Here is a 17,914-nt window from a genome sequence, read left to right on the forward strand (position 1 = left end):
AAAAATACGCAGTTAACAGACATAATACAATGGCTCATAGATTGAGTTGCTTCGGCTGTAAATCCAAAACATTACCATTGTCTCCCTATCTTTCCCTTTCTTTCAGTGTATATTTAGGCACTTAGGAAGATATCTACTATCAAAATATCTCATATAAATGCTCTTACCTGTTCTCTTTATATTCCTTGAACTTTTTCATTTCAACTATAAATACCTTTCTTCTGATGTCTTCATATTTATGCGATTTTATTGTTTGTATATCCTCTGTGCTTCTGCCTGTATTTTATTTTTTCAAAGTAAATGTAACTTTGATAAGGTTAAATATGTTTTAACGTGCGAAGATTAACTTTACCATAAAAGCCTGTCGTCTGCTGCTTGTGGAATTTCAAAAATAAAACATAATGACTTTATGGGGCTAAAAAGGGTACACACGATTCGTCTGTTTCTTTTTGGCTTTGCCATTGGCCCGATGTGGTATTTATACTCTGGCTATTATTATTATTATTTTTTTTTCTAAATAAAGAAAGCATGTAAAAGGCGCAGACTGAAATATAATCTTAAGAAATACTTAATCGCATGCACTCTTAAACACATACACATCTACGAGCTTTCGTCAAAAAGCCATTACGTCAACGCTCTTGGTCGTACTTGACGGGATGTTTACCTTCAGCCCTTTTCCACTGCCAACGCCGTTGGATGCGTTCCCCAGAGCCTTGTTTAACTTCGCTTCCGTTCACCAAAGGTACGATGTTTCCTTCCTGCCAATGACCTACGGCTGTGGAACCCATGAATGTGATCATGCTGATTCGAAGTTGCCTTCCACATCTGCTTCGCGTCGGCAGTAAATATTTGCGTTTTTTTTTTTTTGTTGTTGTTGTTTGTTTTTGTTGTTGTTGTTTGCAAAATTTTGTTGCATGAAGTTCACACATGCCTTAACTCGCAGATTTGTGTCAAGCAATACATTGGCCGTCTATTATAACCCGAAGTTAAACTGAGCAAGGCTGTGCTTGAAGCAAACCGACTGGTTGTTAATCGTCATATCTAATCGTATTTAAGATATGACAGTGAAATTTAATATCATGGAAGTACTCTATTTGTAGATCACGATTAGAAATAATTTTGACAGTTTTTCAAATGCATATTTAAAAAAAAAAAATTGGAAGATTTAACAGAAGTAAAACTTAGGTTATTTAAGAGGACTTCTGCAAGTTTTATTTTCTAGTCCCCGCCGATTTTTTTTTTTTTTTTTCACCAAGATTAGCTGGCATCGTTGGATTATAAATCGAATGTCCTCACCATAAACAAATAATTTAATGGGTTAAGGGCTGGCAGCCACTGCCACGACCAATCCACCGATGTGGTTGCTACTCATTTACAACTTGTCTGGAGGATAAAAGAAAATAAAATACTTGAATGGAATGTACCGCTTGTGAATTATCAACACTCACTATTTTCATATTCTGATGAATAGGGGCCTCCATAGCTCAGATGGTTTCGATGAAGCCCTTCGAAAGACATGGGTTCAAATCCCGTCTGTGACGCTAAGAACCTTTATCAGGACCTTTTCAATCACAGGTGAGTTAGCCGGTCTCATACAGAGGTAGAGGTTTCCTCCACCACAAAACTCTGGTTTATCTCCCCTCAAAACAAGCAAATCGGCCTTGTGAATACACATACCTGCAAACACAAATGCTGAGACAAAGAAAGTAACGGGAAACCACCTTGTTCTATAATCACTATTCCCTAGTCCAGTAGTATTGTTACACCAACCGATCTTTGGACTTATTTACCCGAGAAGATGAGGAATAATATATGGTCTCTGATGAGAGCCAACAGTTCGAAACAGCATACGAGCTCTGGGAACGTTAAACGTTCTTTGAAATACCAGTACTGTGCTACCACAGATGCGAAACCCCTCGATACTTCTGCGCATGGCAGAAGAAGACGAATCCATTCCGATAACAGGGTAATCAGTGCATTTCGTGGGATGAGTGTTTATTATCATATGTCGGAAAATTAGCTTTTCGTTTATGAAAATTCTAGTTTTTAAAGTGGTAACTATTTTGCTTGTACAACAGTTGGAAAAACTTTACGTATAAAGCACGTAATTTCGCATTTGGTGACGAATTCGTACATCACCTTATTCCATTCTGCCTTTCAACATGAATTGACTCTTCTTGGCAATCTGCCAGCAACGGCTCTCGTTTCTGTGGTCACACAATAAGTTGCTGTTGACACAACAATAACATGCAGGCCCCTGGTGGCGAAGTTTGCAGTTATATCAGTTCTCGTAGATGCTTTATAAATTTTGAAAGTTGTTCTTAACAGTGCAAGATTCTCTTCTGTAATTTTTTAAAAATAAATTTGTCGTAGTGTAAAGATTATTTTTAATAACTTAATCATTGCTAAACGTAAATACTGTCGAAAGCGCCACGTGATGGTGAGCATACGTCCCATCTGCTATCTTGTTTATTATTGGCTAAGAAGGGGGGAGGGAGTCTGCATAAGTTTACCGTTGTGATTTATTCTTATTTCTCTCTGAAATAACAATGGCAATTATATTTTGTTTTATTAGCTTTAAATCATTATTTTAAGGTGTTTAAAGTATTTTTCAAAATTCTAAAATATAAACCATACCATTTTCATAATAGTACAATTAAATTATGCAAAAAACAAACAAAAAAAACCCTCAAGCTATTACAGCAAATATGTTCTTCAATGGCTTTAAAATTAAAATAAATTTATCATTCTGTTTTTCTAGTGTTTTGTTACCTTAGTGTTGAATACGATTTTTACTCGAGCAATACAAGCAGGAAATGTATGACTAAAAACGATCAAACAATTTATCACATTCCTTGTAGGAAATTCAAATACTTTCAGCGGAAATATGGAATGCATTGCCGATCCGTAAGACAAATCTCGGTATTTGTACTTCAACGTCCTTGATCACAACTTGCACGTGAAACTACTTGAAAGCCTTTTAGTGGAAATAAAAACTTGATAGTTTTAAGAGCGCTATTGATAAATCTGCAGAGTCGCCCGACATAAAGAGCAGTTTCCTCGAATACCAAAAAGAAATCGCAAAATTTTCTTTTACTGTCTTTTATTCGTCGCTCGGGTTTAAAGTTTGGAGAAAGAATTCTCAGCATTTTCTTTATCTTCGTTTTTTTTTTTTTTTTTTTTTATTACCGTTGATAAAATGGTCTGCTGAAAAGTCGGCTCAACACAGGCTAAATCTCCTGGAATGTAATCAATCAATGTTCGCATTTTTTTCATGCTCTCCAATCCAGCTGGAACTGACTGCAGTTTCAATAATGAATTCAATTTTTGTTAGCGTATCGGAAATCTAATCTCATTGCTAAGCCTAACGCACAGGCAAAGTCGTTTCTATAACGGGAAAATTAACGTTATTCATTGCAAGCTAATGAAATGTAAATCCCCCTATTGTAGTAGCACAGTAATGTCCATAAAAGAGCTATTAGCAGTCGACCAGCCCTGCATCGAGATCAAGTTGTAATAACATCCGTGCTTCAAGAACAGAAGTCATGTCGTCGAGTTCTTAATGACGTCTTTAAAATTCTCGTCCAATTTTAGACTCGTCTGCTCGATTCAAAAAACATTGTATAATGTGGGGTAATAGGAAAATACCCCGTGTACAACAAGAGGGTGATCACAGCGGTGAACTACTGAATATATATACATATAAAAAATCGAAATTGCTTTTTCAACCTCTTTTTTTTTTTTTTGTCCGAACTTCGATTACCTAGGAATGCAAAGAGTTATCGTACAAAGGTTAACTGATGGCAGCAGCATCGGAGTATCTCTTCCGTTTTAAGTTCACCCACACTTTTAGTATTTATAAATCAATAGTTTATTTTAAGTGTTACCTTTTTTACTCATATAAGTTGTGATGGTATCGGAGTTTTGACAACAGATTAATTTGGATGAAAACTGTTGATAGGAAGCCAAATAATCATTAAACTTAATCGTGTGGTACTACTATCGTGTCTTGTACATCTCAAACTTGTTACATTACGAGGAAATTACATAATAATGATGAAGTAATGTTCCAAATGTAACATACAACCAGTACGCAATTAATATCAAAAAACAAGTTAATTAAAACGAAAATTGAAGCACACCGTCTATTTTTATGTGTATTCCAAATCGCAAATTATAATTAATTTTAAGCCGGAGTGAATTTATTGCTATATATATAATTTGGTACGTTTTGTTCCTTTTTGCCCCTCTAAATCGTACGATAAAAAAAAATAAAAAAAAATTAAAAAAAATTGGAATAGCTTTACGAATTTTTGTAAGGATTCTACGTACTTGATGGTAATAAAAATTTGTCCGACAGGAATAACACCTGCGGAAGGACAAAATGAATATAATACACGTTTTATACATTTTTTAGGTCCGCACGGTTAGCCTAGGGAAGGAGTGTCCTAGACGTGAGGAGCTTAAGGATCTTTATCCGACATAGCTAAGTTAGCCGGTCTTGAACGTGGACAGCAGGGTTTTTCTCCCCAGTTTATCTGGGGTTTTTCCTTCCGCAAGCAGGCAAACCGACCCCGTGAACACACGAGCTACAGCCACATGATATACCGGAAGGCATAGGGTGACTAGCCCTATGCCTCCCAGTATATCATGTGGCTGTAACAGGCCAGTAGGCCTAACACGTAGAAGGGAGAAGAAGTTTTATACATTTTGCGAAATGCGCTTCAAAATGACTCTCTGCATCTTGCTTATACTCTTTTAACTGACATCAGAGGCGGATATCTTTGATATCACAACACATACACTGTCTTGCACGTTTTTTTTTTCCTTTTGTTTTGTTATAAATAATTGCCCCCCCCCCCCGTCCATCGGAAATATTGTTGAGACGAAGGAAGCATTAAAAGCCGAGTAGTTTCTGGTTTTGCCATTTGATGTCTCACACACACACACACACACACACACACACACACACACACACACACACACACACACACACACACACACATTTCGATACGGGACCTCGGAAATAACAGTAATACAATTTAACATCGCGATACAGCGGAGTCCTCCCTTTGCGTACATTTTGTGTTCCATCTTCGTATCATTAAGGCTTTTGAAATGATTTTCTTCACTCTTTTAATTTTGTCATATTCCAGAAACTTGAGAAGCTTTCACTGTGCATCTTAAAGTGATTCTATTAATAGAGCTCTTCAACGTTTTTCGACAGTACTGTGTTAATGCGAGATGAAAACTTCACGAACAACCCACTTACTCAGACGTACGGAGAAGTAAACATGCCCGTAATGTTACCAAAAATCTCCACTGAAAGCGCGTTTGAAGTCGATAAGCAGTCGTGAAATAAGAAAACAAAAATTGCTAAACCACGTTGTTTGATGGGAAAGTTGTTGAATCCTGGAAATGGCAATTCTTTATGATCAACCGATAACTTTACTTTGAACATTGTTGCAGCTAGGAGTTCAAATATTTCAAACATTTTGTTATATAAACTTTTGCATGTCTAATAGAGTAAATGATTCCACTTTCTGTTTGTGATTTTTACTTTATCTTTGTGTTCGGATAGCTAAGCGCTGTCTGTTATCCATTATGAGATAACTACCACCACGACAAAGATTCTATTTCATGTCATCAGCACGTTAGAGCAGATGACATGAGTTAGTAAGTTTAGTAATTACCTCGCTTGATCCATGACTTCTCGGACATAGACGCCTTGCATCTTTCTGATTTTTTTTTTTTTTTTTTTGACATTGTTCAGTACAATTAAGAAGTCAAGTCCCTTTCAGATTGCAAAATACAAAATTCTGTTTATTTCTCCGTAAATGGTGTAAAAGTGGCCAAACTGGTTTTGGTTTACACGACTCTTAGCAATGCTGATTCAGATGAGTTTTCTAAATTGCATTTAGTGAAGGGTGCGGTTAGCAATTAGAAGCGACGTCATTGCTTGCGATTCTTAGAATTGTTACGCTTCTTTTGCAATTAACTAGCTGATGTAATATTATTGATGTTTGCTATACGTGAATTGACATAAAAAATTATTTTAGTGTTTATTAAGGGACACAAATCGAGTAAGGCTCCGAGGTGAGTGCATTAGATGTATTCTTAAGCCGCTTAGCGGAATAAAAACTGAGTTTCCGGAACGGCCTTTTATGAGACTGGCCAAAAAAAAAAAAAAAAAACTTTCAAAGGAAAAGGGATTCGAACCATGCTGATCTTTCCAGCCAAAAATCGTGATATGTCTCCCGACAACACTGTGATGATGCTAGTAGTAATAAAGTAGAACAATTATTAAAAAAAACAAAACAGATAATACATATCCATTTGTTATCTTAAATATCAATGACTATATCAATAAATGCAAAGTTTATTTCGTTTTTACTAGCACAAAATATTATGTAATATTACATATGAAGAACTTATAGTATGTAAAAAAGCAACATTATATAACAGGTATATTATTCCCGAAACTGATTTAAGCAAGCTATCGAGAATGACTAATAAACTTTATCGAGTAGATTCCTAACAAATCGACTACCATTGCTAGCGACTACGACATAATGTAAACTCTGTACTAGTTTAAACTATTTTATTATTATCACGTTTGGACCACATTTCACTATCGCGAAAAGACCAGGACAATGAGGCTTAAGGAGATACTGCCTAAACAACTAAAGCGATGGAAGTCCCTTCTTTTCTATGGCTTAGCCTCCGGCCATGAGCACATTGAGCTAGCGTCCACAACACGGTGCACGATTAAGGTTCCCCTCCCCTGTTCTACGTGTTACAGGAGCTAAGGTAATCTGCTGGGCAACAAAGATGCTTCCTGCAAGGAGCACATGTGATGAAGTCAAACAGTAGACCGAGATTTGTGAGCTGCATTTATCCGTGTCGGAACCTGTCACAGAGGCTTCGTCTGATAGGCGCGATGATCGATGTTTCCCGTACCCCACCCCCCTGGACGAACTGCTACAAGGAAGCATGTGTTGTACATCACTGATAGATGGCAACGAAAAAATCCGAGACCTTTAGATTACTAAGAGAAGTGTTGTATGTAGCATTTACGGCGACAGCTATTTTGGGACTACTAGATGATTTTCCTGTTGTATCTTGTCTCTTAATTTTTCGTTTAAATATATAGCACCGTCCATCTACAGGTTAGAGATTGGTCATCTCCATAGTCCTAAAATACGTGTTATAGTGGACGACTTGCTTGTTTTAATTTTTCTTAACCAGTGCGACAGAATTTTACTATTGTTGGACACCTAAAAGATAAAAGGGTTTACCCCTCCCCGGAGAAAATCGGGGTGGGTGGATGGTAATCCCACTCAACAGCCAAATCAGAAACAGTTAACGTAACTAGCGTCATACTTTTGCCCTATTTCAAACCAAACGGGATAAATTAACGAAAAAATCATGCCCAATCTTATGATTAGGGTACTAATTGCCTGGTAGTTTGATGTTGGCCAAGGCTAAAATAAGCATAAGAATTTCTAGGCTTCTAAGTGCAAAGATGGGCGACATAAATACAGAGTTCGTTGCAAAAATTTAATGAGTTAATTAGCAAAATACGGAAACTTTCCTCTGATCTGTTGCGTGTGTTGACCCCCCCCCCCCTCTCTCTCTAACATAGAACGATAAAAAAAAAAAACTCTCGAGAAAAAACAAAAATAATCCGAAATGTGCCTTCTCTGTTTTCAACCACAACCTCTCCTTCCCTAACCAGATCTTTTATAGAGGCGACCGATAAAGTTGGGGGGGGGGGAATCATTCGATCTCCTCTTTCATCATATCTCCGACGATGGGTGTTGTGACATGAGCAGATATTTCCACCCGAGTGCCTTTTTCTCGTCTGAATCGCCGAGACTTTCAATACTGATAGGCGACTTCTTTCTTTGCTTCGCTTCATATTTGAGAAGAAAGCTGTCTTCTTTGTCGCTCACAACAAGTAACAGTATACAGTTAAAGGCTTTTTCCCCGTGGTCATACGGAAATGCATTTTTATTACTCCTTCGAAGTTTCCATTCTCTTAGATAGCTCTTAAATATAGCGAGGTGTTGTTGCCTCCGTCGACGCATAGCAAACCCGGAGTTCATGAATGAATATCGCATCGGATGGAAAAGCGCGCAGGGAAAAAACGCTTTAAAATTCGAATTTTCTAAACCATCCTTCGCTTGGAGTATCACAGTCCTGATCGAATTCATGCGTTCAGATTTGAAATTGAATATCAGAATACGGAAGGAGAGACCAACTATTTCTTTACAAGCTTAGAGGCTCTGATTTTTATACTCATCCCGACTAATTCAGTTCAACCTATACACGGCAACTTCGAGATGCTTTGGAAACTTTGGAATCATCCAGCCTATTTTTAGGTTGTTAATGTTTCGTTGGCTTCTGAGTGACATCCATTTTTTCCCTCGGATTCCTGAAATACGATTTGAGGTTGTAAAATGTCGTGGTTGGTGACAATGTTTCAACAGGAACCTCATTGTAAGCTATCTTCACACATGACAAACGTCTTTCTCCTTTCATTTATCACCATTATTATCCAGTGTATTCTTTCTCTCTGTCTCTCTCTCTCTCGCTTTACAAGCGGAGATGGATTACATGGAGATGAAAAGCGATGTCTTAGAGTATTGCGGTTGCAATTCTTTCAGGAAAATTGACAGAAAGAAACGTCATTGTTCTTTCTGTATTCCTCAATGAGCATACTTCGCTGTATTTCAAGGAGATTTGTACACTTTTCATTTATTTATTCACTAGTATATGTGACCAGAACGGCCTTAATATACATGCCATGCCTGCTATCTTTTTTTGTATATTAACTCCTAATTGTTCGATACGTTATCTCAGACCTCCGAATTTTATTTATACCCTTACATCTGTCACGTGTTACTGTCGATACAGGCTGGTACGCCATACCTTAAAAAAAAACAAAAAAAAAAAAACATTGTGCATGTATAAATGTGTGCGTGTATAATGACACATTTCTTTATAAGTGTACGATAAAGATATAAATATTATTTATTTTTACATTACGTACAATATAAAGAGATTTCGTGCCAACAAGTACTGTACGCCCACAGATGCGAGATCCTTCGACACTTGTGCGCATGTCAGAAGAAGGAGAATCCATTCCGATAATAGGGTAATCAATCCGTCTTGTGGGATGAGTTGTTTATTATTACACCTAGGAAAATTAACTTTTCTTTTATGAACATTATAGTTTTTAAAGTGGTAACTATTTTGTTTGTATGAGCGTTGGAATTTTACGTATAAAGCAAGTGATTATCGTGTTGGTGAACAATTCGTACATACATCCTTTATTTCTTTCTTCCCTTCAGCATGAATTGACTATTCTTGGCAATCTGCCAGACCCAGTTCTATGAACTGTTGGCGTACAATATATTATAGACCAAACGAGAGATATGAAAATATCTCTTGGTTCTTACGCAATAAAAAATAAATAAACAGTTATGCACATTATCTAACTGTTTTTGTGATTAAGCTATCAGGTAACTATTAGGTGTTCCATGAGTGCCATGTACGATGCTGCTAATACCTTACGAGAGAAAAATTTTCAAATGGTTTCCCCTCTTAGAAGGGGGGGAACTATATCTAAATGTTCATAAGTAAAAACTCGTTTGTTTGAGGCGTTTCTATTTAAGCAGTTTATTTTAATTAGCTTTCTATAATTTCTCTCTCCTACAGACAAAGAAAACAGTTATTCCAGAGATGTCTGAGGACGATTAAAAAAATGACGCATGTTTCTTTCAAAAAAAATGCGGAAAATATTCACAGCTGGTACCGTTTTTCTTCTGCCAGAAGACACCGTGTTAGATGTAAGAAAACACAGCTGTGAATTTTTGCTACAAAAACAGCAACAACAACAACAAAAAAATCCACTTATTTATCTTCTTCCGTTTATTTATTTTTGTTGTCGGTGAATACGAAATGAGCGTTATCATTTCCTATCCATGTAAATATGGAATGTTGGAGAAATTTTTCTTCTTCTGCTGACACCACAGCACGCGTATACCGGGGAAGTAAATTACCGAATGCACGTAACCTTGAATAAACCGTAACATTACGATAATGATGTTGTAACGTAACCAAAGGATGCTGTGCACATTGGTATGCAATATCTGTTCGTAGCAGGAACCACAGTCCAGTGCCACGTGACTGTTGTCGTGTCCACTTCCGGCAGTGACACTGAAAACACCAAACCCACACAAAAGAACTGTGGGAGGGTGCACAGAATTTCCCACCGCAGTGACAGGTATCGACTTCCTATTCGATTGCGTACTGGGGATGATTCACATGAAAGATGCGGGGAGCAGCACACGTGAGGGAATGTAGGGTGAAAGAGGGGGTTGGCTATTGACGTTGTAATTCTATAGCAGGAGCGGGATGACGACCATTAAGCGAGTGAACATCATTATGCGACTAAAGACTTTAAATGGACATTTAATTGACAATTTGCGGTTAATATGAGTCAGCTTTTCACTAGGCGGCAAAAGAAAAAATCTCAGTGGAAATCTCAGGCTTTGGAACTACTACAAACAGTTTAAATGACGACTTCTGTTGTCTAAATACCGACTAACGTTGAACAGCAAATCTAATGATTTAATAATAGTAAAATAAAATATAAAAGGATTTTGCCTTGCTCGCAGACGCCAAAAATCTATACTCAAGGATATAATGTTTGAACTGAAGGTAATTTAAACTGCGTATAATTATTATTTTTTCATTGAAAAGACCAATTTAAGGTGGTGAAAGCTGTAAATATTACGCACTGATTAAATCATTGTTAAGTTTTATAATATTCTTTTGACGTAGTTCTTATTTCGTAAAGTCTGTAGTGAGAGTAGCGACACGTAGTGTTAAAAATCTTTACACTGAAATATTCACGTATTTCAGTGTAAAAACTCAAACTCAAACGCAGCAAAGGGCCAGTCAATTAGATGTGTATCTGACGCGGGCCGTATTCAATATTATTCTGTGAACCAAAACATAAACTAAAAAAAGAAAGGCTCTAACCAAGGTCTTTTTGTTGCCGGGCCTTTACGACTTACGTAAACAGTTACTTCGAAATGCTTGCTTTTTTCTGGACATATGATTTCGACTGCAATTAAAATACAATTTTTAATAAATTATTCATCAGTAAAAGTTTCGAAGCCCGAGCAATTTTTTCACTTATGACGTAACTGCATTTAACAGCAGCATCACTTGTTGTGATAACATTTGAAAATATCCGCTGTTGAAACTTCAGTTCATTTTTTAAATCTTTAAGTTTGTCATCACGCATCTTTTCTGTATATTTATCACAGTTCTTATGGTTTGTTTCATAATGGCGTTTTAGTTATATTCTTTCACCACGGCGACACTTTGTCTACATATCAAACATGTCGGAATATTATTTACTTCCACAAAGAAATATGCCTTCTCCCATTTTTTTTGAAAAGTTCTGCCTTCTTGATCTATTTTTCTATTTTTAACTTTGACATTGTTATGGGCAAAAAATAATATAAGTTATTGAGGTAACTTTTTATTAACACACTATCATATTACAATATCAACCTGTAACTTATTGACATTGCATCACGTGGTTTAAAATGGCTGCGTGGTAAGTAACTTCCATTCAGTGTTGCCAACATTTGATGTTAGAAATATGGTACAAAGAATTGTTGTAATAAGTTTCACTTTTGTTTAAAGCTATCATAAAACATTTAGAAGTTTGACTTTTTTATGTTTTAATCCCCGCAGGATGTTAGAAACATTGATTTTTAGAAAAGAAATCATTAAGGTCGCGGGCCGGATACGAAGCCTTCGCGAGGCATGTCCGGCCCAACGGTCGCCAGTTTGCGACCCCTGACGTAGATAAACACTGTCGACTGTGAAGTTACTTGTTTCCTAACGCACTCTTTAATTTTTTTTTTTTTTCTATATCACGATTAACTTTTAACTTGATTAACTTTTTTTTTTAGTGGACTGCCAAATGCATCCATTTCGATACCCCGTCATCTTAACTTACATTATAAAGCGAAAACGTTTCCACAAGAAGAGGCATTCAAACCACTCCAGATCAGGAGATCCATATTCAATCCTATCAAACTGAGCACATTATTCTGTTCCCAAGGCAACGAACCCAAGTTCGTCGTACTTTTAGGAATTGCACCGAACTACATACAACACGTTTAAAAATAATTCTTCATGGCATAATGCCGATATTTCGGGCACTAAGTCACTGACACTAGTTCTAGCGACGATTACTTTAGTGCCAAACTATGACAGGGGATTTTTCTACGAGCTGCCAGTACAATCGCATTAGATGAGCGAGAACGGCCGTTTCTTTTACCTGAAAGTGTCCATCATCATGAATAAGCAGAAAGTTCCGATTTGTTATTTATTTATTTTATTTTTTTAAGAGCAGTATTATCTACAAGATTGTTTAAAACCAATGCAAATGGCGATTTTTTAAAACTTCATAATGCGAAAGAAAAATATAACGTACGTTGATTTCATTTGCAGGCTTAGAGTGTAGGTGTAGTCTGGAAAATTATGTCATAAATTTTGTTTTGCTATTTAATTATTCCTCTTACTGGTTCGAGATTACATTGACATTTAAGGATTCAATTTATTTATTTTTTCTTTTTTCTTACAGCATTTTGGTACCTCATGCAAATTTATCGCGTAAGTGTTTGTCAGTCAATTTTATTTTTTTTTATTTCTTTGTTTGTGGGAAAGTTGATCTATATTTACCTGCAGAGTTTCACATGGCTATTCTATCCACTGTAGGAAGGCTTTTCAAACTTTGTACACTGATTTATTTTTATTTATTATAAATTAGTCAATTTTGGGATAAGGCACACCTGCTTAGTGCATTATAAGAAATTTTATATATAGTAAATAGATAAGTAAATCAAATTTTTGTTAGTTTGTAAAACAAATTTGTCATCGACATATTTATTGTTTTTTTGTTTTTATTTGATGGTTTGGAAAATGTCCATAGTTTCAGCATTTTTTATAAAAAAAATAATAAAATTAATAAATCCAACATTGTAAATCTTAACAAATCTATGAAAGTACTTACTAAACAAATAAATAATGTTAACTATACATCTGTCTACTGTCAAGAGTACATAGGGAAGAATCTAACGGACTTCGAAAGGGGTCTATTCATAGGTGCATATCAATAGTCTCTATTTCGTCGCACTGGTAAAAGACAATATTACTCAAAATCAACTATACGCAACATTATTAGCGTGATTTGGAGCAGTGAGTTACATTGCACATTCTGAAGATGGGTGAGTGACTGAGTGGCGGATGCCTGGGCGACAAACGCCTTATGGCCAAGAATCTGTTCATGGACGGATGGTCATGTTGAAAGAAGAATGGTCCAAAATACCATTCATGGTATCACAAACTGGGAGAGTATACTTAGAATGGAAAATGCTTATCAAATCAGCAGAAGGTTAAAAACCCAGTTTTCTATTTTTTTTTTTTCCAGGAAATTATTTGCTCATCATGCATTGCCATTAACCTCACTTAAGAATTGAAATTTGTTTTCTGCAAGCGAAGATTTGCCTTGACTTGCGTGCATAGACCATTTTAAAAACTTTTTGAAAGTACTGTCGATTCCAATATCGAAAAAGTAACCTCTTCCGAAGTCAGAATTTGCCTTATCAAAAAACATCGTTGCATAACAGAGATAGAACTTTTTAAATGATTTCTGGAGCCACAGCTGCTCTTCTTTTAGATAATGAATGGAAGTTTGAACGGTGGAATAAAGTGTTGCTGTAAAATACCTAGAGGCTTCCATTAATAGCCACTAAAAAAAAAAAATGCCGCTTCTGTGTAAGTTAATTCGATATCTATATTACTTCCTCTTTCTTTCATCGGCAGTTAACCAAACAGGGAACAAAATAATCTTTTACTACGAACCAGTCAGGTCGATAACGTATTGTCTTGTTTTCTATAGAAGCGCAACTTGGTATCATTAATCTGCCTTTTACGACAGCTGGAGATTGACTATATCTACAGATTTTTGCTTTCAAAAGAAAGCAAGAAAGAAAGAAACATTTCTTCGGACTACAGAACTCTTTATCAGATGTTATCTGGATATTTCAAAAATAATAAAAAAAGGAAACAAATATTGTTTCCTCAAAGCGAAGCTAAAATGTAAGAATATTACTTGAAGAGCAGAGAGAAGAAAAAAAGCTGAATCCACTTTATATATTGATTTTTATGTGACGCAGAGGGGGGGGGGTTGAATTTCTACATGCGAAAGCACACATCATTTTCACTACAGACAACAAATATTGAAAGCGCCATGTGATGTGTAATGAACCTTAACCGTAAATTCAGTTCAGGAGAGGAGCTCTCAACAACCAACTGAAGATCCCAGAATGGAGGACCAAAGCTCTCTTGGAGACCTTCATCTAATTGAAAAAAATAAAAAAAAAATCTTTAAATTTAGCTGAAAAACGATGAAACAAATTAAAATAAGTGACTAAAAAGGGACAGCAGATGTGATTCTTGATGTAGCTGACAACAGGGCAAAATTTGTGCCCTGTTATCAGCTACAGGGCACAAAGCCTACGAAAAAAAATATTGTTTCGTAGACCATTTACTAAATAGTATTCTGGACCAAACTTCACGATAATGTTCTAGAAGGCTTCTAGGTCAGCTGGAGAATATGTCCCGATCAATTCCATTTTCCTTGGAGCGATATCCATAAAAGTTAAAGAGAAACGTCGTAATGCTGTCAAAGCAAACCTTCCAGATCAACAAAGCAAACATACGCGCTATTAGTTCTAACCTTAAGTGTAATCATATTCATCAGTGACCTGCCCAACCACATCGCTTGTTCTTATAAACTCAATTACATCTGATCTCACTCTTCCCAGTCACGTGCGTTATTATGTTTTTTAATTTCTCGTCTTAAAGATACATTTGTGCATATATGTTCGTTCTTATATCCCATCAGAGAAGCTTTACTTTGTTGGTTAAAACCTGTTCGCTTCACTCAGTCTGTCAAGTTAATTTGCTCTCTCTCTCTCTCTCTCTCTCTCTCTCCATCTATCAAATTATCAGAAATATTCGGTAGCAAGGATCATATACCACACTCTGCCAGGTGGGCATTCAAAAGAAACATCAAGTATATCACCAATAGCTTATCATATCATATTTATGTAAGTGTTCATAAATAAATCCTCTATATTAATACATTTTAAAATGATACTGATATCCATAAATGCGTTTCAGAAAAAGCTGCCTCAGAGCACAACTTTTTTAAGACTGTAGTTGTATGTTTTTTCTGTACTTTATAAATAAATCTTATAATTTCCTTTTTCAGTATCCAAAGGAGTACGCGGCACGATTTTGCCCTAACTTTTCGGTTATCGGTAAGTAGGCCGAGTTGAAATTCCTAATCGTAACTCGTATTGATTTGTTTCAAAATTGAATTTTTTTGTTGTTAATTGTTAATTTATAGTAGTATACACAAAAAGAATACATTCGTACCAGTATCTGTATAAGTACCAGAAATGAAAACGAAGTCAGAGAAAAGCAGTTTTTAAGAATATGCCCGAACTCTTGTGTCGTTATTATTATTTTGCATGAGTATTATTGTTAGTAAATTTTCTTTCCTTTTTTATGTAATTACAGTGATAAATAGTATTCACTTTTCTTTTTTTTTTGTTTAATAGTATTTACTTTTTTTGCGAATCAAAAGTGTGTGTGTGTGTGTTTTCGTTCAACCGTAGTGATTGGTGGGAGTTGCAAAGCTACTTTATTAGGTAATTATTATAGAACAAGGTGGTTTCACGTTGCCTTTTTTGTCCAGTAGTATTCTATACATGTACAGGGACAATTTGCCTGTTTTAAGGGACAAAAAAACTGAGTTCCCGGGAGAAAAAAAAAAAAAAAAAAATATATATATATATATATATATATATATGCCGCTTAATTAGTAACAGCCTTGGGCCAGCTATCTCTGATTGGTTACTAGTGGAGATTGAACTGCCCACTCAGTCTCCAAAATTAGATAGGGCTTAAACGGCCTCGCTTACTCCCTATACGGAAATAAAAGGCGTTAGCTAATTTTTTTTATAATATATGTAATGTATTATGTGTGTGTAGTGTTTGAAATGACAATGGCTAATTTTATTAGTCGAATGAAATTATTATTTTTTTTTATTAGCATGTGGTTAGTTTAATAATATGAGGAATTATTGTTGCCAAATGTTGTTAAGTAGAGGGACCATCAATTAAGTTAGGTTCATATATTATATGGAGGTTTCTTTAATAGGTCTGATAAATAGAATTGCTGTATTGCTTTACCGTACATCATCATCATTATACGAGTATCGTAATTACTTGTTGTGTATGCTGAGATCTGATATGAAATATTTGTTGTTGTTGTTCGCTTTAATCTAGAAAAGTGGTCTTGTTGATAGTGTAGGGTCTACGATTTGGGCATATACTGATCGTTGAAAAAAAGGAGAGCTATTTTGGTAACCCAGCCAGTTTTGTAATGCGCTTAGTTTCTTCATTAAATATTGTGGTGCAGATCCATAGCAAAATATACAATATCTTGGTGTGGACTCATCTAGGAGTTGTAAACCATTCTCCTAGTAAGTAGGTGGTAATATATCTTGTAAGTAATGCATTTTCAAGAGTAATACGCGCTTCTTTTTGTGTGTGTGTGTGTGTGTGTGTGTGTGTGTGTGTGTGTGTGTGTGTGTGTGTGTGTGTGTGTGTGTAGTGTGTAGTCTAAGTACAAGCTTAAGTATTTGAGGTTTGTCACTTCCTGGATTGTTGGAGAAGGGCATGTTTTACAAATAGTAATACTAATAATTTGTTAATTTATTTTGACTCCAGCAGGTAAATGTGAAACCGATTGATGTGATATAATCTCTCTTCGTCTGGAGTACATTGACGTCTCAATTTACATTACCAGAGGTTTCCTATCTCCTGTCTCTGCAACAGCTGAAGTATACAGTCTTTCTTTTTTCAGCAGCTAGCGGAAGCTCTCTTTCTTCGCTGCGTACTAGAGAGTCATCTTTACTTTGGTCTTCGTCCGCTCGGTAAGGTGCATTGCCAAGCAGTGACCAGCGATCTTGTTTCGATGCAACACGAAGCATCGCGTGAGCAGCTGCTAGTTAACATTCTCTTCACTTCCCCTCTAGGGCTTCTTAAATCGGCAGATGACAGAACTCTACCAACATAATGACGCCTAGCAGTAAAGGGAGGGATAGGGGAAAAGAAACGGCGGGGATAGTTCAACACGATAGGCGTCAGAACAGCGCATGCTATCTTGGCGATCAGTGCCTACTGAAGAGACGGAACGAGGGTGTCTGCTCATACGTTGGCGGACTTTTATCTCGCTCTTAATATAATGCTTACGAGGGCTATTCGGTCAGGTCGACCTCTTCTTGACCCGTGAGCACGTACCAGTACTACTTGTATCCTAAGGGGAAGGGTAAATGTGATGTAATAACAGGCAAACGTTCTTCCAAAATGAAACCAAATATCGCGTTAAGTATACTTCAGAGAATTCTCCCCCCCCCCCACTCGAAACACTGTGGATTTTGATGTCAAGTCGAATTATAAATAGAATTTCAAGTACGAATGTGTGCTATAAAACTGGTGTCACACGCGAGGTTTATAGCGTGATAACAACAATAACATTGCTCCTTCTTTTAATTAAAACGTTATAAAGCTGCGTTTCATTTTGGTAAGAGGTGAAATTCTATTCTTCTGAAGTTGAACCATTTATTTTTAGTCACGTAAAACCTGTTTGAAATATACAAAAATCGGCAGTTTATTTCGAATTTTACAGATCATTATAAGAACCGGTAATCGAATCATCACAAGAAGACAACGAAGCAATGTGGTA

General features: G+C 36.2%; 1 protein-coding gene across 5 annotated transcripts in view; it reads left to right on the plus strand.

The window, feature by feature from the left end:
• The window catches only part of LOC150103595 (CD109 antigen-like), a 716,838-nt gene that overhangs the window by 123,542 nt on the left and 575,382 nt on the right, over positions 1 to 17,914 (plus strand). For all 5 annotated transcript variants that reach the window (XM_090397638.1, XM_090397642.1, XM_090397639.1 and 2 more), the window contains one exon: positions 15,371 to 15,419. The gene's annotated coding sequence lies outside the window, so the exon portion shown is untranslated. The remainder of the gene's footprint in view (positions 1 to 15,370; positions 15,420 to 17,914) is intronic.

Source organism: Typopeltis vanoorti, chromosome 9 (assembly GCF_054136105.1).
Source record: "Typopeltis vanoorti isolate ZY-2024b chromosome 9, IOZ_Tvanoo_1.0, whole genome shotgun sequence".
Classification (NCBI taxonomy): Eukaryota; Metazoa; Arthropoda; class Arachnida; order Uropygi; family Thelyphonidae; genus Typopeltis; species Typopeltis vanoorti.